This window comes from Zalophus californianus, chromosome 2, assembly GCF_009762305.2.
Source record: "Zalophus californianus isolate mZalCal1 chromosome 2, mZalCal1.pri.v2, whole genome shotgun sequence".
Classification (NCBI taxonomy): Eukaryota; Metazoa; Chordata; class Mammalia; order Carnivora; family Otariidae; genus Zalophus; species Zalophus californianus.
This window is the reverse complement of record NC_045596.1, coordinates 199,022,812-199,049,654: the sequence shown is the minus strand read 5'-3', so window position 1 is coordinate 199,049,654 and position 26,843 is coordinate 199,022,812. Positions and strand designations below refer to the sequence as shown.

The 26,843-nt window shown below is 41.3% G+C and overlaps 1 protein-coding gene across 1 annotated transcript in view; it reads right to left on the bottom strand.

Annotated features, from left to right (window-relative positions):
• Nucleotides 1-26,843, bottom strand: part of CSMD1 (CUB and Sushi multiple domains 1) — a 2,028,797-nt gene that overhangs the window by 1,239,054 nt on the left and 762,900 nt on the right. The gene's annotated exons all lie outside the window — the stretch shown is intronic.

The following is a 26,843-nucleotide window of genomic DNA, read 5'->3' as shown; positions in this document are numbered from 1 at the left end:
TTAGTTAATATGTAAACAACTTATGCAGGCAAAAGCACATGTCTGAATCAATAGTACCATAAAACATGCAATGCTGCTTGACTATTCTAGACTGAGAAAAGGATTTGAGGGCTGGTGAGTATCCGTGAACACACAGAGAGCTTGTCCTTCAAGGAACTCAGCATCCTCTATAATGTTCTGATAAGTAGAGATCAGTTTCTTTGTACATAGGATATGCAAAAAGTAAGTATTTGGTACTCACAGAAGTTAGGGTCATATGGGGATTGAAAAAAATTAAAAATGTTGAATAGCCTTCTTTAATATGGACTTATCAGGGTCTTGAATATGCTAACAAGCAATGTGAACATTTAAGTGTGACACTTCCTGTACTTTCCCTTTAAACCTTTTTTTCTTTCCTTTCCTTACCTATTCTTTCTTAGGACTAAGGTTTCAAGAAGTGTAGTCTGGAGAAAGGCTACAAAGTATGTAGTTAATGCTGTCAGGTTAAAACAAGAAAAGCTAGAGAAAATAATTTGAAAGGAGGAAAAGTGGACATAGGCCCAAGCAAGACTGATTCATACAAGCTTCTTGGATTTGGGTTTTTATCCAGACTTGAGCTTAGCCAATGTTGCCCACTTGATCCATAATAAAGTCAGTTTTCTAAATTCATACAGTGTGTGTATTCCTGGGATCCTACAGAAAGGAAGGAATTTCCACTGGATTTTCTTTACCATGCAAGGCTCCTCTCAGTCTGACCACCACTACCCTTATTTGCATACTCTCCATAGTTTGAGCGGGATGCACAATGAATCCACAATATTTGTAGCTTCTTAATTGTGCCCGTCGCCTTCTTACTTCTCTGTCCCTGTGTGTGCTCCTATTCTGCCTGGAACACTGGCATCTTGCCCATACAGCCTCGTTCTCCCTGTTTGCCTGGTCGGTTCCCTCCATCTGTCAAGATCCGCCTCCCACGTTGCATGTCCATTGACGCCTTATTTGATCTGGCCACTTTCAACACCACACACATACCTTTAGAATAGCATGGGTTTGTTTACTTATTTACAACTCCCACTGGACCAACGGCCTTTCATGGTCAAAGAACCATACCTTGGATCCCCCACAAGTGACGGAATTCTCCCACACAGTTTGCAGTGACTACATATCAGATGAATGGGTGGATGGTGCGCTAAAAGTTCTATTTTGTACCATAGTTAATGGGGTGAGGAAAAAGCCACCCCAGACCCAGTCATCCTGTGAGGGTGGTAACTGAAAAGGTTTTAAAACTTGAAAAAATATTCTTCTCTTTACAAAAAAGAAAAGCCTTCAGGTGGGACTGTATGGAGAGTTACAATCAAATCAAACAGGAAATACTAGAACCATGTTGGCTTGGCAAGTTCATCTCATCCGTTTCTTCCCCACCCAGTCACAAATGCTGGGGCTCCTCTCAAGAGCCCGTGGCTTCCAGGAACCCTTTTCCAAAGCGACTAATATCAGAAAAGTCTCCATAGTGAAAATTGTTTTAACGGGAATTTATTTCTCTCGAAGGAATACATTCTGCAGCTCATTTAATCAGGCCACATCACGTATCCGTTATATAACATGGAATACAGATCTTAACATTCTAGTATAATGTAATACCTGTCTACAAAGTTTTCTGAGGGACAAAGAAGAAAAAAGTATTGGATACTTTCCAAGCCCCTGTTTGTAAATGAAAATGTATAGGTCACAACTAGCCTTCTTGATTAAAATCAAACAAACAAACAAACAAAACAAAACAAAAAACAAAACAAAAGAAAAAGAAAGAAAGAAAAAAAGAAAAATCACCTTTTTGGTTATGAGGTTCAGAACTCTCAAAAGACTTCAGTACACACTGTGTACCCATCCAAGCACTGAGCGCCTATTGTGTGCTGGATCCTGCCCTAGACTCTTGAAATCAATAATATTTCATCTGATTTTAAGGAACGTGGTGTCTGACAAAGGAAAGAAGGTACATAAAATTTGACTTTAATAAGGTGTGTCAGATTTTATAATGAAGATACGAAAGACTTTATTCTCTAGCTATACACAGCCAGCTAAACACAAGGACGGGAGATACGTTTGCTGTGCCCTCAGCAGTTGAGTGTAGGGGTGGAAGTGGGAGGGTGGCACAGGGTAAGGGGGTTTCACTGAGCAAGTAGGTGGGCTCCCCCTGAAGAGAAACCATCTGGTGAGCCTTAGAAGTTGTCTTCTCTGTAGGCACCATGCAAGTAATGGTGAGGAAACAGTTGACTCAGTTTACCTCATCAGAAAAAAAGGAAAGAAACTGTAGAAGCTAATTTTCTGGTCTAGACATAAAGTTTCAGAAAATGAAGGTTCCTGAGTTCTGAATTCAGGTTCCTGAATGTGTGTATGTATGTGTGTGTGTGTGTGTGTGTGTGTGTGTGTGTGTGTGTGTGCGTTTCAAATCAAGCGAAGTTGTCTATGATCTTCATGATAATAACCATATCTATAAATATTGAATAACTAATTCTAATTAATAAACTAAGTCATATGGGGCAGACCATTTAGGAGTATAGGCTGCTATCGGATATATATCCTTTCATACAACAGCATCCATTACAGGGATGCTAACAATTTCCAACAAGCATCATTCGATACATATATATTGTTTTGTTCCGTTCATAATGACAGTATACATTCTTGGCTCCTTTCTCCTCAGTGTCAACCTTGTACTCTGGTGATTGCTTCTCCTAAGAATTTTCCTGAGGCACCACTTTGTTTGCGTTGCCATAGCAAAAATTAAATACTCTTTCCACCTCTGATCTGAGCCTTGATAATCCTTTTATCTGATACTGCTTCCACTGTGACATGATTACCTACTCAAGAAATTCGTATGCACAGCTATTCAACAAATACTCTCAAATAAGACTGTGTTGTGCAGTTTCCTATTAAACAGTCATAATCCATAGGTGCAGTCTCCAATGCACAACCCATTTCTTTAAAACCCAGGGTAAATGATCAGATCCATGGACCTCCTTGCTCTGAGTCCCTTCTGCTGTGAAATTCCCCCTTCACCCTCTTATACAACTTGCCCTCCTCTGCTTCCTTCCACTGATGCAAAATGTAGTTATATCCCTCAGTTCTACCTCGGGTCTTCCTGTGCATTCTTATGTGATACACATCTCTAGGTAATCTCCTTCACTTCCATGACATCAGCTAGAACGTGGCTCTGTCCCTGGTGCAGCGTAAGTACTCAATAAATCATTATAAAATGAACAAATCGAAGAAGAACCTCTATGGTAACAGACTCCGATCATACCCAAACCTCTCTCCTGGCTCCAGTTGTATATTTCCATCAGCCTCTGGAACATTTCTCCTGGGATTTCTCACAAGCACTGCAAGCATTACTTAAACAAGCATGCCAGTTAAAAACATAAGTAAAAAAAAAAAAAAAAAGATTGGTCTTACTTTCTACGGCTGGCTATAAGATACAACATCTACATAGTCTAAAGCAATTCTTTGTTCACTTGTAAAGAGTAAGATCACTTGGAAAATATCACTACACTACACAGAATATAACTAACAGTTACCCCTTGATTCGGCCTTTACAAATTTCTCTTGGTGGCTTTGGATGACTTTTTCTTAGGTTAACCTAATATTTTCAACGTTTCCAGATAGCCATTATCTATTCATTCATTTATTTATTACAAATGTTTATTGACACCCATGTATCAGTTATCATTATTCTAATTGGGGGAAGGACATAAAAAGACAAAATATCAAATAAATGTCATGTACGAATCTTATAATTGCCACATGATGGAGGGTATCACCATTAGGGTAATTTAGAAAGACTTAGCCATCCAGGATTTTCTGAAAAGTTTGTATTTTTAGAGACTCGAGGGATGGAGAAGGAGATCTGCATGTGGAAAGGCAGGAAGACAGAGTAGTCCATTGCAGGAGCAGCAAGGTTTGCAATGGGCAAGAGCTCCCTGTGTCTACGAATTTGTAAGGAGCACAATGAGAGAGGAGAGTTAAGGGACCACCTCACACGGGTATTCTGTCTGTGCTAAGTGGTTAGGGTGATCATAAGGCTTTAAAGGTAGGACAATAAAAAGATCTAATGCATATTTTTAAATGTTATGTTGTGAGAAATGTCTCACCCTAGTGCAAAAATTGGAACAGAAACAAGTTGATAAGCAAATCGAGTTTCTGTGAGAAACCCTGGTGGCTTTTCCTAGCATAATGAGAAGGGACATGGAGAGGGAGAACTGGCAGTATATTGTGGAGAAGGAATTAACAGGAGTCTTGGATATTAACTGGGGAGGGAGGGAAGGAGAGAAATCAGGATGGGTTCTCAGGTGTTTGGCTTGCAGAACTCATTTGCTGGGATGAGAAAGTCTGACATGGGAACAGGTTGAAGAGTACAGGAGTGCAGGGCCACCCAGCAGATATCCATTTCACACCCAGAAGCAGAGCCAGGAAGAGACATGGGGGTGAGAAGAACTAGGGGAATCATGTAGCTTGGCATGGCAAGAAAGGAGATCCAGGACGGAATCCTCAGAAACCAATACATACCCAACCTTCTTTATAGCCGCACACGAGCTCATGACTCAAACATTATGACTGAGTTCACAGGCAGCCAGAGAATGCCTTGTGGGTTCTCCCTTAGCCCATGGCACAAGCTTCCCTGGACAGGCTGACATGAAGGAAGCCAACTTTGTCAGGCTTTGGCCAAACTTGAATCTGGGGAGGGTCACTAAATTCAACTACAGAAGTGGAGAATATAACTTAAAATGTAGAGAAATTTCAAGAGCAGAATAGCACCACTACAGCTCCATCCCTGATTCCTAATTAAAATTTGTCTTTAGCATCTTATTGTCCTGCAAATACTTCAAATACATCATATCAAATGGAATTTTTCAAAAGCTGATAATTTCCTGTTAAACATGGTATATTGAATATACCCATGCACTTGCCTCTTCTTACTCATGAAACACTTGCAAGGCACAGCAAAGCTCATCTCCACAAGGACAGAGAGAAAAGGAGACATACCAACAGCAAGAAAATTTTAGAAATCACGATGTTCACAAACAAGTGGAACTGACTTAGCAGAATTGATAAATTTGAAGTCTAAATGGGCGGTTTGGGAATTCCAGAAGCCAGCCAAATTGCAGCACAGAGTCCCAGAAGGACTCGGGAGTGGGAACCCTCAGATGTCTCTGAAAATGTGTGAAAAGAGGGTCCCCAATAGGAGGATGTGTGAGAATCCTAAGATAAATTGATGTCCCCAGATACTGTCCCTTCCCTGCCTGGAGAGGCTACTGCCATGCCCAAACTTCATGAGAAGGCTGGACACTTTCTCTCCAGAGATGCGGGATCAACTGGGGGACAATGGGCAAAGCTAAACTGGGAATGTGTATTAAGAGAAAATCTACACTCTGAAAGGTGAGACTCCAAGCCTCCTTCCCTTACCTGGCTGTGAGAATTCTCACTATAAGTCTTCTATCCAGGAAACACATGGTAGAATTCTTGGCCAAAGATATTCAGCAGGCCAGAGACACTGCCTACAGAAGCTGAGGTTCAGGGGGCCCCTAATGAAGCCACCTAGCACATCTTCCTATGGCCAGGCTGTCCACGCAACAACCTGTCTCCACGCCAAATAAACACACTAATGCGATTGACATTTTAGTCTCTTGCTCTCTGGCATCCAAGCATCATCCATCAATTACAAAAGCCATCACTCTGAGAAAGACCAAACCAATCAACACACACAGAAGCAAGTAGAAGAAAATCTGCAGACATCATCCATGATCAGAAACAACCTCCTCACAAACTCTGCTAGCCAATTCGATCGAAATTCCTCTAATGCTACAGAAAGTAGCCATGTGCCAGAATAGTCCTTTGCCAGGTTATGATTCTCACCTGTATTGCTTTCAATTTCTAAATAATATATAAAACTTGGCAGAGACGGATGTTATGGTCTGAATGTGTCCCCCCAAAATTCAGAAATTGAAATCCTAAGTCCTGTAGTTATGATCTTTGGAGGCGTGGTCTTTGGGAGCTGGTTAGATCACAGGGGTGGATCCCTTGTGAAGGGGCTTAGCACCCTTCTAGAAGAGTCCCCAGTGAACTCTCTCCTCCTCCACCACGTGAGGACACAGCGGGAAAATGCCTTCTGTGAACCAGGTGGAGGCCTTCACCAGACAGGGAACATGCCAGGGTCTCGGTCTCAGACTTCCAGCCTCCAGCTCTGTGAGAAGCACATTTCTTTTGTTTATCAGCCCCCACTCTGTGGTATTTTGTTAGAGAAGCAGAAGCGGACAGATGGAGATGACAGCTCAGTACCACTCCCTCATTGTTCATGAAGTCACAGTCTTATTCTGCACAATGACTTCAGTGCCTGGCCTGTAATAAGTTCTCAATAAAATGGCTAATGTTGCCATTACTAATACCTAAGAAAACATAAAAATCGCAGAGATATAGACAGAGGTTAAGGGTCATTAATAACAATGTGTTTGCTCAGTGCCTGGTGATAATTGCTGAAGCAAATGAGAAAGACCTATCATTCTTACTTCTTAATCGTGACAGCAGGTGCCGAGTTTGGCAATGTTGACTCTCCAGTTGTTGTGTGAGGTTTTGTAGGTAAGGTGGGCTGAGCAAGGCGCTCTTTCTGCTCTGAGGAAGGCTGTCATGCAGTGCAGTGAGAGTTACAGGCTAAGTGAACTGAAGTGTTTGCCGGGCTGATAGTCACTGAAATACCATGAATAGGCTTGCTTTCCTTATGCTTATGGACATAATCATCAAACTCTAGACGAGTCAAACTCATTCAAATGGTTTATGATCCCAGGGCTACAAGGATCTGTCTTCCTCCCTCCCTCCCCTCCTCCCTTCCTTCCTCCCTTCCTCCATCCCTTCCTTCCTTCCTTCATTCCTCCCTCCCTTCCTTCCTTCCTTCCCTCCCTCCCTCCCTCCTTCCTTCCTCCCTTCCTTCCTTCCCTCCCTCCCTCCCTCCTTCCTTCCTCCCTTCCTTCCTTCCTTCCTCCCTTCCTCCCTCCCTTCCTTCCTTCCTTCCTTCCTTCCTCCCTCCCTTCCTTCCTTCCTTCCCTCCCTCCCTCCCTCTTTCCTTTCTCCCTTCCTTCCTCCCTTCCTTCCTTCCTCCCTTCCTTCCTTCCTTCCTCCCTCCCTCCCCTCCTCCTTTCCTTTCTCCCTTCCTTCCTTCCCTCCCTCCCTCCTTCCTTTCTCCCTTCCTTCCTTCCTCCCTTCCTTCCTTCCTCCCTTCCTTCCTTCCTCCCTTCCTTCCTTTCTTCCTCCCTTCCTTCCTTCCTCCCTTCCTTCCTTCCTTCCTCCCTCCCTCCCCTCCTCCTTTCCTTTCTCCCTTCCTTCCTTCCTCCCTCCCTTCCTTCCTTCCTTCCTCCTTCCCTCCCTTCCTTCCCTCCCTCCCTCCCTCCTTCCTTCCTTTTCTCCTTCCTCCCTCCCTTTCCCCTCCTCCTCCTTCATCTTCCTCTCTCTCTCTCTCTCTTCCTGTTGAAAAGACTTTGGGCTTTCAGAATTTAAGGTTAAATTAGGGTAAATAAAGAGACAAAAGAAGAGCTGTCAGCAGGCTCACTACGTTGGACATTGACCATCACACAGCTGGTCACACAGCTGGTCCTCTCCCGTGCCACTTCTGTGAGAGCATTTGAAGTCCTGTCAGATCCGTGAAGCTTTAAGTGAGGAGGACACTGTCCCCCCCAGAGGAGCTCCTGTGAGTCGATTAAAGTCACCCTTCCACCCTAGGAAAAGACACAAATGAAATTCTGGTGTCTGGGACATTTATCTTTCTATTGACTGGCGTTCTGGGCATCCATGCTCTCGACCTCAAAATCCACCCACAAATGGGTGGGAACTCGGAAGAAATTCTATTGCTTTAGAACAACTTAAACTCCTATCTGTGGTCTGTCAATAAAGGGAATTCAGCAGCTGTGAAGGTGAATGGGAAAAGGGGTCAGTGCCAAGGAAGCAAGACAAAGAGGCAGACAGATAACCTAGATCACAGCATCGCTGTCAAAGGTAATTGGGAAAAAATGACTGCACCGCACACATTCTGCAACACAACTGCTAATTAATAACCATCAAAGAAATCTGACCCAGTAGACAGGACCTGTGTCATTTGAACATTCACTAACGCCATGACATATTATTGACTGATTATGGGAAGGACGTGTGATAGGAAGCCAGGGCACACGGATTCCAACCCCATTCTATGTGTGCTCTTTGACAAGGCACTTAACTTCTACTGCCCTCATTTTTCTTTATCTGGAAAATGAGAAATTTGGATTCGGTCCACAGAACACTTCTGGCAAAGGTTACTAGGTCTGATACAAATTAAAGTTCTCCTTGGCCAAGAGTGCCAGTGAAACTGTGTACTTTCTCTCCTTGTTGAGCTTCATAATGCATACTTAAAGGTCCCTAAAATCCCGCATAGAGGATAAAGTCATTATCACTATTTCACACATGGGTGTCATTACAGAACATTTCTGATTTCCCTCAACACCCTTATTAGCACCTAGAGCCCCAGTATGTGACGACACACTCGTCCAACCACTTCTGAGATCCTTTCTGTAAAATTCTTTAAACTCAAATTCTAAGCCCAAGTATGTTATTTTTGCAAAAGTTGCATGCATAACAAGATCAAGTTGACTGGCCTATACAATTTTTTTTTATTGTGGTAAAATATAAATAACAAAAATTACCACTCTAACCATTTTTAAATGTGCATTTCAGTGACGTTAAGTGCCTGTACATTGTTGGAACCTAGCACACGTTTTGATGCCAATTTGACTTCAGAAAGCTGTATTTAAATAAACCCAGTAAATCTCTCAATTGTCGTTCCCAAAACCCATGGAAATGGCAGGATCTTTTAACTCCATGTGTCCACTGAATGCCTCCTGAATGCAAGCAACCAAGCCCTTTGCTCAAGGGAAAGCAAAGTCCTCCAGGTACTGCAATGACTCAAATTCTTTGAAAGGTTATTATTTCACACTGAATTCTCATCAATAGTGAACAGGGATATAATTAGGTATAATTCCCCACCAAGCAATTTCCTATGCATCGGGATGAATTACTAATGTAGCTTCTTCTTTTTCTAGCTATTTGTGCATTCTACCTATAAAATCTATCCCATAATACTCTCAGTTCCTTGCAAGATTAAAATGTCTGCAAATGGTATTCCTAATTGCAGAAGTACATATTTATTGATTTTAAGAATCTACCCCTAAAAAATAAATAATAAATAATTAAAAATGAATGAATTAAAATAAAAAGTATCTACACTTAAGTTCATTCTACCTGTTCATGTCAGGAAAACTCCATTCTCCTGCTTAATGATACATAATATTGGAGGGCATGCTGCTGAAAAATGCATGAGATAATGTCAAAGAAAAAAAGGCAAACCATAATTTTATTTGAAATAGGAACAACTCATTATTTAATCATGTTTTAAACATTTTTCTGAATCATCAACAGAGAGACACTGATTATATTTTAAAATTCAACCTAATGTTTATAACTTAATACAGGTTTCCCCGACCATCCACAAATAGAACATTTCTTTTTTTAAGATTTTATTTATTTATTTGACAGAGGGAGACATGATGAGAGGAGGAACACAAGCAGGGGGAGTGAGAGAGGAAGAAGCAGGCTTCCTGCTGAGCAGGGGCTCGATCCCAGGACCCCAGGATCAGGACCTGAGCCGAAGGCAGACACTTAATGACTGAGTCACCCAGGTGCCCCTAGAACGTTTCCATGAAACTTTTTGTAAATTGAAATGATGTAAAGCAAAGAAGCAATTATCATTAACTTACATGGAAAAAAATTTGAGCATACCCAGATTCCCCAAATCACTTCTTTTAGGCTTTTCTGAGAGCTTAAGATACATCTTACTAACAGATGTACAAAATAAATTGATAATAAAGCCCAGATGCTCACAGATACAGGTCAAAGCTCTGGCAGCTAGATGCTGAGGTGCTGGGCGTGGTTCCAAGGGAAGGAGATGGGCAGGGTCTCTGGACTGCTCCAGAGCACCATCTCCATATGGGCTCATCTCAATGCAAAATCAATGTTGAATGCTAGTTTCATGTTTCCCCTTCTTTGTTTTTGTGTTTGTTTGTTTTTGTTTTTTTGTTATTGTTTTTTGTTTGTTTAAAATTTTTAGTTAAACTCTAGTTAGTTAACATAGAGTATAATAATTTTTCAGGAGTAGAATTTAGTGATTCATCACTTACATATGACACCCAGTGCTCATCATAACAAGTGAAAATCCTCTGAGAATTTCACTTGGTTAGCAAAAACAAGTACTAATGTAAGTCTTTTGTAAAAGCAAGGGGGCATAACATGAATTTTCAAAAAGCAGGGGATATCTGTATATATCAAATTACCCATAAATTTCTGGTTCTTAAGCTTCTAGATGAGGCTGTTTTCATATTTTATTGTGATCAGTATTTGTCTAAAATAATAAAATGCAAAATGCTTAAAATCTACATAAAGTGTATACAAATCAATTCATCACAATTTTATTTATCTTTTTTGCCTCTATTTTAGCTTATAGTTCATGACTGTCAAGAATGAAAATAAATCATGTTTTCATTAATAAGCTATGGCACATTGTCCTCTTTATGTTTTGTGTTATTGTTAAATAGTTAAAAAGGGGAAAGTGGTAACTTGAAAAATGTGTCAGAGGGAAAGAATGCTGTCATGACAAATTGCCACATGATGGCAGTTTGTCAGGAAAACGTTTTATTGAAACAGATGTGAGCCTGACCCATTCAGAGAGAAATTAGGTTATTATTGCATGCATTCTTATAGTGAAGTGGCATGGTACAACCAGACAAAAAATCTCTACCTGTGCATATTCCTGTGCATAATTGTCTGTCCATTGCAAGAATGCCTTTTTAAGTAGAATTTATTTAAAGTTGAATTTCATATTGAATTATTTAATGGGTTCAACCTTTAGAGACATGTTAAAATATATCCACCCATGGATAGTTATTTTTGACCTACTCAGGTAATCTAGAGGGTCAGAGCTAAAGGACACACATGTGTGCACATTATCCCTCCTCACCCTACAACTCTCAGCAGAACAAAAACAAAAACAAAACAAAACAACAACAAAAAAAACAAGCAGTGATAGTGAATTAATGCTGTCAAATGTTAAGTATATGAATAAAACAGTCACCAATGTTCAAAAGAGAATAAGAGTTCACTAAATAATCTGCATCAAATATATATGTATATTTCCCTCAAGGTATGCCATTTTACATACAAAATTTCTATCCTTCCTAAAAAGATGTAGGAATAAAATAAAAATATACAACCGACAGAATGGGAGAAGATATTTGCAAATGACATATCAGATAAAGGGCTAGTATCCAAAATCTATAAAGAACTTATCAAACTCAACACCCAAAGAACAAATGATCCAATCAAGAAATGGGCAGAAGACATGAACAGACATTTTTCCAAAGAAGACATCCAAATGGCCAAAAGATACATGAAAAAGTGCTCAACATCGCTCAGCATCAGGGAAATCCAAATCAAAACCTCAATGAGATACCACCTCACACCAGTCAGAATGGCTAAAATTAACAATTCAGGAAATGACAGATGTCAGCGGGGATGCGGAGAAAGGGGAACCCTCCTACACTGTTGGTGGGAATGCAAGCTGGTGCAGCCACTCTGGAAAACAGTATGGAGGTTCCTCAAAAAGTTGAAAATAGAGCTACCATATGATCCAGCAATTGCACTACTGGGTATTTACCCCAAAGATACAAATGTAGGGACCCGAAGGGGTATGTGCACCCCAATGTTTATAGCAGCAATGTCCACAATAGCCAAACTATGGAAAGAGCCAAGATGACTGTCAACAGATGAATGGATAAAGAAGATGTAGTATATATACACAATGGAATATTATGCAGCCATTAAAAAAAATCTTGCCATTTGCAGCGACGTGGATGGGATTGGGGGGTATTACACTGAGTGATAAGTCAATCAGAGAAAGACATGTATCATATGATCTCACTGATATGAGGAATTCTTAATCTCAGGAAACACACTGAGGGTTGCTGGAGTGGTGGGGGTGGGAGGGATGGGGTGGCTGGGTGATAGACATTGGGGAGGGTATGTGCTATGGTGAGCACTGTGAATTGTGTAAGACTGTTGAATCATAGACCTGTACCTCTGAAACAAATAATACATTATGTGTTAAAAAAAAAGAAGATAGCAGGAGGGGAAGGATGAAGGGGGGGAAATTGGAGGGAGAGACAAACCATGAGAGACCATGGACTCTGAGAAACAAACTGAGGGTTCTAGAGAGGAGGGGTGTGGGGGCATAGGTTAGCCTGGTGATGGATATTAAAGAGGGCACATTCTGCATGGAGCACTGGGTGTTATACACAATGAATCATGGAACACTACATCAAAAACTAATGATGTAATTTATGGTGATTAACATAAAAAATAAAAAAATAATAAAATAAAATAAAAATATACAGAATCAATTCAGCAGATAAACAAAGCAGAAAATATAAATATTAGTGATGCAGAAGGTCACAAAATATTGCAGTAACAGAACCTACAATGAGTCAACTTGATTTGCTTTACCACTGATCCTATAAAATGAGGGAGAAAAAAGCAAATAATTTATAATAAGAGTTGTATTTTTTTTGCATCCATATCCCGTAACATCAGTTGCCTCATTAAACAAGAGAATAGCACTATAATTATGGAAACCTTAAAATGCATCCCTTTAAAAATATTAAGTGTCTAATATGTGACTAACATGGCACTAGGTTTTAATGAAGGATAAAAAAAACTGAATTAGCAAATTTCTGTGCTTTTAGTGCTAACAGTAAAGTTGAGATGCTGAAATGCAGAATATTTTTGTATGTAGTCTTCACATGACTCCACTTTGCAGATAAAATGACTATTTGGATTTAATTCAAAAAGATACATGCACCCCTAAGCTTATCACAGCATTATCTACAATAGCCAAATTATAGAAGTAGCTCAAATGTCCATCGATAGATGAATGGATAAAGAAAAAAACATATATATGTATATCATTGGTATATACCAATACCAAATATTATTCATATATATATATGAATATTAGTCATAAAGAAGAAAGAAGTCTTGCCATTTGCAACAATATGGATCGAGCTAGAGAGAGTATGATGCTTAGTGAAAGTCAGTCAGAGAAAGACAAATACCATATGATTTCACTCATACGTGGAATTTAAGAAACAAAATAAATGAGCAAAGGAAGAAAACGATAGACAAGCCAAGAAACAGACTTTTAACTGTAGAGAACAATCTGATTGTTATCAGGGGGGAGAATGTGGGGGGATGGGTGAAATACGTAATGGGCACTAGGTGATGTATGGAATTACTGAATGACTATAGTGTACCCCTGAAACTAATATAACTAGTATGTTAATTATACTGGAATTAAAATGGTAAAAAAGCCAATAATAAAAAAAAATTGTAAGGTATAGGTAATATCATCATCCCTATAGACCAGATGAACCTGAGTTTATCCTAAAATTGGGTGACCCTGCAGGTGAAATCATTAATTACAGGAGCTTGAGGTCTTTTCTTGGAAGAAAACCATCTTAAGAAGAGGGTTTGGTACATAGGGATGACCCCATCATAGAAAATGGCACAAATTTACCACTCCGGTTATCTCTGTCCATCCTCATAGCTGCTGAGGGAGGTCCAAGTCAGACTGACAGAGGTGAGTGACCAGATAAAAATCATTAACTGCATTCACAAAGAAGTTACGCAAGGTGGCAGTTGTGACTAAGAACCTCCTCAGTGGGCTCTGAGCCATTGGAAATCTCTGTGGACAGCGCAGCCCTCCAGCACTCATCTCCTTCCCCTCACTTCCACCGAGAACCACCTCTGCTGAACCAGTCCCTAATGATTTGAATGTAGAACAGGAGAAGTTGCTAAGAGGCTCTGGTCCCTCAAGGCAGGACTTAAGTAAATCCACCATAGAAACTAAATGAAGAAGAGGGGTATCATGATATCAAAGTTACTGGAAGCCGGTAATGTAGAGTTCTAGGGAGCATGAGTGAACAGAAAAAAGGGAAGGAGAAAAAAATAAAACCATATTGTAATTTGAGAGAATCAAGTGATGAATACATTCTGAAAATTTTATTTTGGCTGTGTAAGTGTATTCTTGAAAGCAAAATGGTGCTTGCAGACTGAACTACCCAAGCCAAAGCTACAAGGAGATCAGGGTTGCCTCAATAGAGTGTCCAAATACATTAGGAGTATACGACAGCATGATCTGGAGTCCCACATGTCTCAGATGCAAAGGTCCTGAAGAGGGATCTCCCCTACCTCTATAAAGGAAGCCATCTTGTTCTGGTGGATGGAGACCCCGAGAGACCTGGAGAGCCTGGTATAAACATGACCCGCTGCTGTCTCTACAGTCTACAGACTCACCAGCACCACCGCGCTGGGCAGAGAAGAGCATGAGCTGCAGTCAGAGGTGCTGGCATTGGTGGGAGGTGATACTACATGATCTTTACGGAACCCACATGATGCCCTCACAGATACTAGAGCCCAGCAGAAGACCACAGAGAGTCAGAACAGAAGGAAGGTGGGTCAACATACTCTGGGGAGAGTAAGAAATAATAATTTGACTAAAGCTATTGGAGGAATCTGAGGATCCGTGTTAATTTTTATACTCAATTATATTTTATTCAGTTAAACTTTTATTTTCAACTTTATATTCTATTAATATTTAAATTAGTGGAGATTTTATAATATATTGATTATGCTTCCATTGCTAGGGTATTGTATGGGGGAGGGGAGCACTATCCAGCCAGCCAGCCAGCCAGCCAGCCATTTATCCATGTGCATGTGTGTGCATGTGTGTATGTGTGTGCATAAGCTTATTTTCTCTATTAGACTATGCATTTCATGAGAATAGCGGTATCTTTCCTCTCTAGAAATGAGTTACAGCATCTAGGACAGTGGGTGAAAATTGTAACCCTGGATATTTTTGAGTTGACATGCTTCACCAAATGATTCTAAGATTCAGGAGTTCTTTCTAATTTTAACAGATGGTGTAGTTGCCATACAAGCATTTTATATTTATTAACACACGCAACCCTTAAAGCCATACTACAAGCTATGTATAATTCTCCCCATTGCATAAATAAGGAAAAGTAAGTACAGTTAATTCAGGTGACTTGCTCAAGTCCAGACAACCAATAAATAAGAGATCTTGCATGTGATCCAATGTCTTCCTCATTGTGACATGTATGACTTAAAATCTGTTTGACTAGCTCCTAATAAATTACCATTAAAATTAAAGTATGCTCTAAGTGGTATAAACACTAGTGCACTTTTACACATATGATTAAACTCTTTACTCAATTATGCTGGCTAATAAAGTCTAGACTATAAACAGGTCTTTAATATTCATGAAAGACATATCCCAGGATGTTTTAAATCCCTAAATTTGTGATTTCCAAATAGCTCACAAATTTCTCCTTAAATATAATAAAAGTATCACTGAAAAAATTCAGTGACTTCTGCAGAACTTTAGTGACTCCATAAGTATAGAAATAAAGCCGGTTAAAAAGGTCTTCAAATAAATGCTATTACTTTTTAACTTGTACTTAGTATCTGCCTCTACCTTGGCCAGGTTTGCATCATCACTAGCTTTTTGTAGTTAGTAACAATTATATTTTCATTAATCGGATCCCTTAAGCCACCACCAAATTTAATACTATATTCTGTGATTCTCCGTATTTCCAACTTTCTATCAGTGAGGCTGGTGTAACCTCTGTAAGGTTCAGCATCCCTACCTGCATTCAGCCTTGGTCACAGACATGGGTCACAGCTAATATCCCTGTTATCTGAAGGGAAAGGGAAAAAAGGAAAGCCTTTGGTTAAGGTGTCTCCTAAGCTAAATGAAATGAGGATATAAAATAACTCAAGAAGGACATTATGAAAACTGGTGGGCTGTCGATATACTTGAGTGGAATGTTTCAAGCACACGTGAATTGTGCATTGTGATTTTAGTGAAATGCTCTGTTTTCTCTCTCCTTGAAATTAATCCTGCCAAGACTGGGAGAAGCCACTTCTCCCCAGAGGCAGCGAGGCTGCAGGAAGGTGTGAGGCTAAGAGCAGCGGGTCCGATCTCACATGTGATATAGTAAATCACGTGGCACATATGCTGGTTTTCGTTGTCAGAGAAGGGGATCACACCTGCCTTACACATTGTTACAGAAGTCATCACACACATGATTGATGTGCGGATTCTGACTTCACACCCTGAATGCTGCTACTCTCTCCCTCTTTTGTCTTCAAAGAGTGGAAACTGGAAGAAAACTATATATATATTTTTTTGTTACAGGCTGAATAAGCATGATTTTCTGTGTATTATTATCATACTACATTTGCCAAAAGCTCCACTCTAAGATGCTGCCCAGCTTCCCCCCTAACTGCAGACCCCCATCGGCGGAACAGGCTGAGACTAAGAGCCGCGGGCCAGGGTCTCCAGTCCAGGCTTGAGAAGGGGATCTGTCATGACAGGTCTTAGCAAAAGGCAGTGACCCTTGATGACCCACACAGGACCTCTGCCCAGATGGACAGGGCTGCATCTAATGGAACTGCCTGTCCAGGAAAAAAAGCACCCGACACATCTATAGAAATATCTGATAAAAGATCAAATATCAGCTCCAAATATCTGTGTTGTGTTAAAATTTGTGAAAATCATGCACAAAATATGTGTACTCCTTCCTTCCTTCCTTCATTCCCTCCTTCCTTCCTTCCTTCCTTCCTTCCTTCCTTCCTTCCTTCCTTCCTTCCTTCCTTCCTTCCTTTCTTCCTTCTTTCCTTCCTTCCTTCCTTCCAAATGTTCTTTAGATCTGCTTGGTGATTTAGAAGTGATCAAAATTAAAATAAAATATTTGATTGCCTTTCTTTTTTTTTTTTTTGAAAGGGCTCATGATTTTAGAAAGCAAGACCATCCACAGACGGCCTTGATGGAACAGTATTGTGTCTTGATGCTGTAAAGTATTTGAAGAAATAGGAGAAAAGGAGTGACTATTCTAGTGCTCTTACCATGCTTCTGACCCTTTCAAGATTTCCACTTGAGTATTTGATTGTTGTTTTAATCTCTGAATTTATTTTTTCTCTCCTATGCTTCAGACTCTGATGGTATTGAGAAATGTTTGTCCTCTAAATCATGCACTGTCTGCAAGGAATAATTGACTAGGAGCTTCTCCATTCAAGAGTGGAAAATCTGGATGACTCACATGGTTCATGTCTACAAGGAAATGAGATAAAGGATAGTCAGTGAGTCTTAACTTTCTTCCCTGAAATTCCCACTCAAAACAAAGGAGATATTGTTTAAAACTGTGTCCTAAGTTTAGAGGCATGGAGATACTGTAGGAGAGGTGTTGTGTAGGACAACACTCCACAGTAACAAGACTGTGTTAGTGCCCTGTTACTAGGTTGACACCCAGTGGGGTCAATGGGTGGCTTGAGTACCAGGTGTTGGGAGATCTAACACAGACATCTTCTTATTCCTTTTTTTTTTTTTTCTTTAGGGGACCAATTCTTAGATGAAGGTAAAAGGAGAAACAGGATATTGAAGTTCACAAGAATTCTTTGTTGCAAGAAGTTTTCTGTAGTCAAGCATAATTTGGTTATTCATAAGAAAGGAGGAAACAGGAAGAGAAGAAAAGTAGTGTGGTGTGGAGATGCACCTGCAGATCAGAGCCATATGGATATGTCGTGCTAGGTTTATTAAAGCTCATTGTTCTGTGGACTGGCGCTTAACTACACAGTTGGAAAATGTCATCGCGAATCCAGTGTTCCAGCCTCAAGAACAATGGCACACATTTCAATAGGCGAAGCAACAACATTCATATGGAAAACATCATTGTCCAATTTTTTTTCTTTTTCTTTTTGAAGTTAACACTGTTGTGACAGGGAAGACTGGCCTACGTGTGGACGGATGACTAGCTAACCAGGAGACACATCTTGGGCATGGATTTGAAAAGTCTCTGGTCTAGCTTTTCTACCTAGTTCACAGTTTCTACTTTTAGAGTTTCTCAGTGATTAATAAGATGTGAAAAGATCTCTGGTGAAAAGCACAAATAATATCTAAAAGGAAAGAGAGCCCCTTTAGGAATCCTTGTGACCTATCATCAGTTTGGATTTGCTAGCTGATAATTACTTTTCTATATATAACAAAACTAGTCCCAGAGAATTTCAGGCAAAAGGTGTGTTATGGGTATCTGCAATGAACCAGGTCAATCTACATGTCTTGATCTGGTGAGACTGACACCATGAGTGTCATGGGGCAAGGACTGGGGCAAAACATTTCAGGGTGATGGGCTCAAAGGTGAAGGGGCTCTAAGGGGCTTGACAAACACACACTCTGCCTCTTGATAATTTCTGTCAGGAACCATGTCTGGGGAGGTCTACTAACTATTCACAGCCCAGCATCAGAAAGAGAAACAGATATGTCAGTCACTGATCTGGGGGAGAGTATTTGCCAGAGGAGGTTAAGAGAAACAGGATTCCTCTCCCTGGGCCTGAACATGGATCCCAAGAGGACAACCCTTGACTTAATCAGAAAGGATGAATGGAAAGGCCACACTAACCAAAAGAGGAGGCAGCATGGGCATGCGGTGTGAAGGATGGACCGATGGGCTCCATCGGTGCAGGTGGGATGGCAGGCCAACACCCAGTGCTGCAGTCTCCTGCAGGAGACGGGGCTCTGCATGACTCACAGACTGTTCTTCAGCCTGAGGCTCCCGAGCGCTTTGCTCTGTCCTTCCCTCCTGACTTTCAGGGAAGCTACGAAGCTACCCGCTCCCAAGCCCATCGCCCCTCTCCCTGGCTGGCAAAGACCTACTTACCCTGAGGACTAAGCTCAGACAGTGTCTGCCTCCAATGCCCCTTCAAAGCCCATGGGATCTGATGAATAAATAGTTGTTGAATGAATGGATGCATGCCTTGGCGTTATGGCCACCCAATGCTGGAGAGCCAAGGGTAGATTCTGCACTTGGGTGAGGTGCTTCATCCACCTGAGAACACCTCTGTTCCCACTCAAGGGTCGCAGAGGAAGGAAGGGACAGTTTCTCTTTTCCGGCGTTCATTTCATGCTGCAGTTTCTGGGTCCCTAATATAACATCAGATCTTTAGCTAAAATACATGAGCACGCTCATTGACATGCACCTAAAGAAGCAGAATTAGTAGCAGTTTTCATGGATGAGTCATAGGTTCACCACCTGGACCACACACTGGGATGAGAATAGTCTCCGTCTTCATAGCTGGGGCTGCCTTAACAAAATGCCATAGACTGGGTGGCTTGAACAGTAGACATGCACTTCTCACATTTCTGGAGGCGGGACAGAAAGTCAAGATCAAGATGCTGGCTGAGCTGGTTGTTGTTGAGAGCACTCTTTCTGGCTTGCAGATGGCTCTCTTTGTGTTGTGATCTCTTATAGCCCTTCCCTAACGCATATGCACAGAAAGGGAGAGTGAGCCAGCTCCCTAGTGTCTCTCTCTCTCTCTCTCTCTCTCTCTCTCTTTTTTAAAAAGATTTATTTATTTATTTAGAGAGGAAGAGCAGGGGGACGGGCAGTGGAGAGGGAGAGAGAGAATCTCCAGCAGCCTCCCCACTGAGTTCAGGGCTTGAAGCCGGGCTGGATCCCAGGATCATGATCTGAGCCAATATCGAGTGCTGGATGCTCAACCAACCGAGCCACCCAGGCACCCCCCTAGTGTCTGTTCTTATAAGGCCCTTCCCTCATGACCTCATCTAACCCAAATTCCCTCCCAAAGGTCTGTCACTTTGGTGGTTGGAGCTTCAACGTATGAATTTGGTGGGTGCGGGGTCACTCCGTCCGTGAAAATCTCTATCCATGGAACTTCAAGAACAGGAAATTTCTCTCCCTCCGTCTGTCTGAAGCTCGATTCATTCCATCTCTGGCCCCACTATGCTTGACTCACCTTTTGGGCCCCTCCTTGTGTAAGCTATAGAGTCAACCATGGATGGGAGTAAATAACTTTAATTTGTCTGATTTCATAGGCAACAATATAAAACCAACATACAAAAATGCATCTAATATGCATCTAATGTGCCCATGTACCTGGTAAGGGTGATTTGAAAAACGAGTCCACTTGTTTGTTTTTTAGTAAACAACATTTTATCATTAATTTTACATAAGCAAATCTACTAAAAATCCACAGAATAATATTTTCTTTTCTTTTTAAATAAAAAAAGTCTGTCCAGTCTTGCCTGTCAGCACCGTGGGTATGGGCAGCGATGGACACAAAATGCACAAACCCCTTTGAAATCGCATCAGCCTCTCCCTGCTTTCTAAGAGGCATGTTAACTACTCTCCTGATATGTAAGTTCTCAAATGCAAATAAGACAGAGAACATAAACGCCCCCTCTCCCCACTCAGGGGCACTTTCCTTTTTTTCTGAAGCATTTGTTTTTGTCACTTGAGAACACTCCCAGGGGACAGAGGGAATGCATTCTGTGTTCCTTTCATTCCAACTGACAGCTAGCTGAACAGCCTGACAGGCGAGATGCTCAGCAGCCACACCATCCAACAAGCCACTTGTGTTTACAGTGGAATTAACCTGGTTGCCAAAATGCAAAGCAAAATGAAGAGCAACCTCAACACTGATTGGTGATAATGACTCCAAGCAAGGAGGTTAATGGATATTGTGTGTTTTTTTTTTTTTTTTTCCTATGTGTCCTGTAGGCCCAGCACAGAGCCTTCAACGGGGAGACTTGATGAGACACACCATATGGTATCAGTGAGCACCTCCATCAGGAACACAACACCATGGTCAAAACATGATGTACGCATGTTGGCATGCCGATGGCTGCCATTTGTCCATTACCTCTCCTCCTGAGGGGCTTTATTTGTAATTGGCACAGTGCTCTGGATCCTCACAGAAACAAAGATGGAGGAAATAGAGTAGGGCACGAGTCAGACTCACTTAAGCTCTGTCCTTCCCGGGAAAGGGGTGGGTGGATGAGGCGTCATGCCCAGCACACAGCCACCAGGGCGTTTCTCTCCTACACCTCGGGAGTCACTGGGACCTCTAAAAACAAAATAAAACTGTCTGGACTCATGAGCTAGAGTTTCTGAGACACTCCCTTATAGATAATTTGGTGAACAGTTAAGTGAGTGTGTGGTTTATAAAACTCAACATGACAGGTAATTGACAAAACTAATGTGCTTACAAATTGAATCATAGAATCTAAAACTGCTTACCGAAATAATCCATCCAAAATCAATGCTAAATTAATGAATTAGATGTGCTTATTTAAAGTCTTCAAGCTTTCCTTTACCTGTAAAACAGCAGTTATAGCTGTACCCCAAACTCTGTGCATTAAAAGCACTTAACACAGTACCTTTTTCAAGTTGGGCCTTTACTGAATTTTAGACCCAATTATTAACTCTATGTTGCTTCCCAAAATATGTAATTCACTGACTATAAGGCAAGACAAAGCTTAACTACTTATAATTGGCAATGACATAAATTGAAATTCAGGAACAAGTTCAAGTCCCATCTTCTCGAGAAGCAGTTATACCGTAGACCAATTATTTTCTCACACATATACCGTCTTAAATTGCTATCCGACCGCTCTGTGGGTTGGTGCATTGTCCTGGAGAGAGTCTAAGCTCCTTAATATCAAGGGCCAGAGCTCTTAGTTCTCACTGTCTCCCAGCAGCAAGCAGCTCCTTTGCACATCAGCCCTGAAGACATTCTTACTGAGCGAGCTCCACCTTCCCCATCAGCACCCCTTCCTCCCACGCAGGACACCTCCACCCTGGGCCACAGCAGAGACCACCTTCCCCCACCGCCCTTCTAGTATGATTGTATATCCTGAGTCAAGAAGGGAAAAGTAGGTGCTGGCTTTTGGTAAAGGGGCTTTATTCACCAACTTTGCCAAATGAGTGATTATTTTGAAAGTAGACATTCTGCACCTTGGGTCCTGAAGAGATTCAGGATGGGAGTGTTTCTCCTCAGAAGCATATAGGGACCAGGAAGGCAAATTTCTGAAGCCATTAGGAACTAAGACTTCAAAAGAAAGTATTATCTCTGAGACTCTGTTTCCTTTCATAAGAAATGGGGGTAGTGGTAAAAACTCAGGAGTCTTGCTAGGAAGATTGAATGTGTATGCCTTCTCTCAGTGGTCAGCTCCATGACACCAGGAATGATGACCACCTGCATATTGTTGTATTTTAGCAGAAATCTCGAAAGTTAATAATAGCTAGAGCTGTTGAGAGCTTACTAGAAGACAGGCGTGGCACTAATGCAGGTTTCATCCTCAAAACAGCCACTGAGAAAGGGGCTATTATTATACATACCTTCCCAAAAAGAGAGCCTTCAAATGACGGAATTAAGTGGTTTATCCTAGGCCAGAGCAGCGTAGAAACAACAGAGTAGAAATTGACCCCAGGCAGGTTGGCCTGACCGCTCTCACGCGTGCACATTGCACACTGCTGCTTTCAGTGATGGTTAAAAGGAAGGGAATGTGTATCTCGTTAGGCCTCTTTTCTATTCTACACAGAAATAGGCACGGGGTCAGGCACTCAGAAGACAGTCAACCCATCTTCCATCCTACAGAACAGGAGCCGATTCACGTCCACATGCTTTCCTTCTGGGATGCCCTTTGAGGTGTCAGGTCTTTATTTACCAGATATTCTTAGATTAGGAGCAGAAGAGACCACCTCAACCTTCAAATCTTTACGGTCTCTTGGGTTCTTCCAGAGGGGGGACCCACGGAGGAGAAAACGTGTGCTCAGTGACACTCGCCCAGGCCCAGGGGGCCATGCACTTCCGTCACTCTGCATCAACCTTGGGGACACTCCTGGAGGGCTCCAGCATGGCCACTGCTGAGCTATGCATGGGGACCACCTGAGGCAGATACACACTCTTGCCCTGAAGAAACTCAAGGTGTAGCCCAGAGAAGAGACCTAATGAGGTAAGCTCTTCCCTTACTAGTTAAGTAACATACCAACATTATTTACTTCTCCTAAAGGAGTTCCATCTTCTTCTTTATGAAGTGGAGAGGATTAACAAATGAAATAATGCATACATCACAAAGGCAGATAAGGCAAAAGAACAGCCAGTGTGTTTTTTGAGGTTTTGGTTAAATGAATCAGAAGTCCTAAACTTAGTATGTTGTACATTTTTACTGCAGCGTGTGGACAGCTGAGAAGACCCTTCCTTGACCCAGTCACTCTGGTTGAAAAGGTTGGGTGATAGTCTACACTACTGGTTCTGAAATCTGGTTTTGCTGAAGTATCGAAAATCCCTAAATAAAATTAATTTCCATTAGTTAAAAAGTTTGAGCTTATGTCGCACAGTATTTCTTTATGGGGATCATCTGGATTAAAACAACTCATTTCTCAAATAGAAATCATTAAGTTCACGAGAAGTTATCTGTGGAGTGCTTTGGTAAAGAAGAAATAGTATTTCGTGCAGGAAGAACATGTCCTGCTAAACTCAGAATCCTGCTACAATGTGGCTAGTGTGGACGGGAGAGATGCGGCATCTATGAACCTCGCTTTGTGAATGGCCCAGAAGCACTTTAGGGACCCTTTCCATGCCATTCTGTCTTGGTGGACTTGTCATGAAGCTGGCCAGGGCCGGGAGGCCATCGGGCCCTGATGTGGCCAAGCTCTCTCCCCTTGCAGGGTAGGAGTGGAGGGTTTCACCACCCGTGGGGGGCTGCACAGCCTGACTCCTCGGCCTGACCCTTCGGCCCTCTTGGCGTGTGATGCGCCACCCCGTGTCCCTTACCAATTCCCTTTGCACCTGCGTTACCAGAACACGTTACTGAAGCTCCCCCGGCCCCCCTCTCCAGCTAAGTACCCAAACTCATACTCTCACGTTCATTTGGCGTGAGCATTCCTTCTCATTCGCCCTGGAAGATGGGTTGCTTCAAATTGGGAGAAGGATGGTGATCCATTAATAATGACAACACTGTCTTAGTTACATTAATCCCATATTCAAAGGAAGGATGAGGAAATTTATAAAATTTCTGTCTGAATTTGTACTATCTTTTGGAAGTAAAAGAAAAAAGACAAAAAAGTGAATTAAATTAGTAAAGTACAGCCTTAAAATATACATTTTTACCTTCAAGTGTCTTTTATCAGCAATTTCTTAATCAGACACACGAATCAAAAAATATACTAATCAACTGGTCTTCTTCTTTTTAGAAAGGGCCAGATGTGATGAAGCTTTAAAAAAAAAAGGCTTTCATTTAAAATATAATGCAAATATTGAAGACAGAAAGTGTCTAATTTTCTTACTAAAGCTAAGAGAAATAGTATTTAAATCAAGATTTCTAAGAAAGCAGGATCACTTAAACATGAATTATTATTTCTGGTTTCTTTTAGTTAAAAAAAAATTTGGCAACAATACAGAGTTAATTGCAACTTATTTTATTTATTTATTTATTTTTTAAAGATTTTATTTTTATTTATTCGAGAGAGAGAGAGAATGAAAGATAGAGAGCACGAGAGGGAAGAGGGTCAGAGGGAGAAGCAGACTCCCTGCTGAGCAGGGAGCCCGATGCGGGACTCGATCCCGGGACTCCAGGATCATGACCTGAGCCGAAGGCCGTCGCTTAACCAACTGAGCCACCCAGGCGCCCCGCAACTTATTTTAAAGTGTCTAAAGAATTTGCTCAGGAGCATGGATGGTACAAAACTGTCCTGGGATCTGCCAGGAGGATTTTCATGGGAAGTCTCAGATTGTTTTGACCCTAGAAGGACTCTTCAACTCAACCTTCTGGTGCCCCTGCATCTTTGCTAACGGAGGGCCCCAACATTCTGGCTCCAACCCACCCAATAAGTATCACCACTGAGCACCTTATCCCTCTCTTTTCCCTCAGACTTCAAAATTCACTTGTGAAGTTATTCCACATCTTAGGTAAAAATCTGAGATGAGATGTAATGATTTGGAAACTCACTTCATTGCAGGGGCTTCTCGGGTATCTCTTCTTGCCTTTTATTTTCTTTCAGCTCAAAATCAAATCCCATTTCCAGTGCCTTTCAGCAAATACTAACTTTACACATATCTGGCTAATATCTCCTAATGGACTCATGATTTACCAATTTTTGTTTGTTTGTTTTGTTTGTTTTTTGTTTTTTTAAATACAGCTCATTCCAACTCTATCTTTCCTTTGGATTTTCCTGTGCTTTTTGTATTTTGTTTTTTTAATAAATAAAAGCCAAAAATTATGTTATTTTCCCCCTCTTATCTGTTGTGTGTATAAGGGGAGCAGGCATTTGCTTAGATAAAGTGACTTATTCATTCAGATATGTGGGGCTGCAAAGAAATGTGATAACATAAAATTAGTTTATCGGTCACCGAGTTCTGACAGGTATACCTCCCAGGTCCACCTGAGGTCAGTTCAGGCCTCTCCCGCCAACATCTCAGTGCAAACCCTTCTGGCTGACTGACAGTCTCTCCCCACTTGTCCCCCACCAATTCACCCCCTAGAATTCACTGCACACATTTGAGCCAGTCTTCCTAAACAAATAAATCCAGATCCAGACTTCCTATGTAAACACTGTTGGTGATTTTCCCTGCACTTATAACAAAGTTCAACACCTTTACATTAGCCTGCAGCTCCTAAACAATCTCATCTCAATCCATACTATTGGGTGTTGTCACCTTCTAGAACTTACTCCCTCACCCTTTTGCACCTAACTTATTCCCCCCCCCAGCTTTATTGAGGTCTAATTGACAAATAAAAATTGTACATGTTTTATGTGAACCATGCGATGTTTTGAAAAATGTCTAGAATGTAAAATACTACCACAATTGCACTGATTAATGCATTTGTCAAGCTCACAGAGTCACCATTTTGTGTCGTACGTGTGCATGGTGGGGACACTGGATGTCTACTTTCTAAGCAAACTTCAAGCAGACAGGTTATTATTAACTATAGTTACCATGCTGTCCACTAGGTCTCCAACTGGTGAAAAAGTCATAGCAGCACAGAGTAGGTGGTGGTTGCCAAGGGTTGGTGGAGGGGCTTGAGGAGATATTGGTCAAAGGGCACAAACTTCTAGTTATAAGATGAATAAGTTTTGCCTAACTTATTTTATCTTCAGGTTCTCATCTGTGAATATCAGGTCTTCAGGGAAACTCTTAATGCCCTAATTAATGTCCCTTGTTATTTATACTATCTCATAGCACCGCACAATTTTTGGGCAATGCAATCCCATTTGTGAGAGCCTGTCCGTGCAGCCATGAATGCCTGTGTCCGGTGGGGCGGTGGCCATTCACTCCCCACCCTATATCTAGTGATTCTCCCAATGCCTGGCATGAAGCAGGCCCTAAAGAAATACCCAAAACACAAGTGTACAAGATTCTTATGTAGAGGAGAAATAATTCACTGCTCAACTCTCGAAAAGAATGGTGGTGTTTCTTCCATCCAGATTTAAAAAAAAAAAAATGGAATTGACGGTGATTTTTCAAAAAGAAGCAAAGAGAGAAGGAGGGAGATGGAATGCAGGAAATGGAGATGTTGTTCATCATACAAATTTTCATGGTCTCTTACCAATCGACTCGAAACTATTTATGTTGTCAAGGGATCAAAATGCAAAACAGTCTTAAACCAATGAGTCAAGTTCATCTGTCCTTCGTTCTCACACTTTCCATCTCCCAGAGATGAAAGTGGATACATTAACTTACATAATGAGACAATGTTTTAGCATCAGTGTGAATTCTCAGGATGCTCTCAGAATTATATAGGTCTTTATTAACACAAGTCTACCAAATTAGATACACTTCTCAAAATGATAGTTTAACAAAAATTTTGA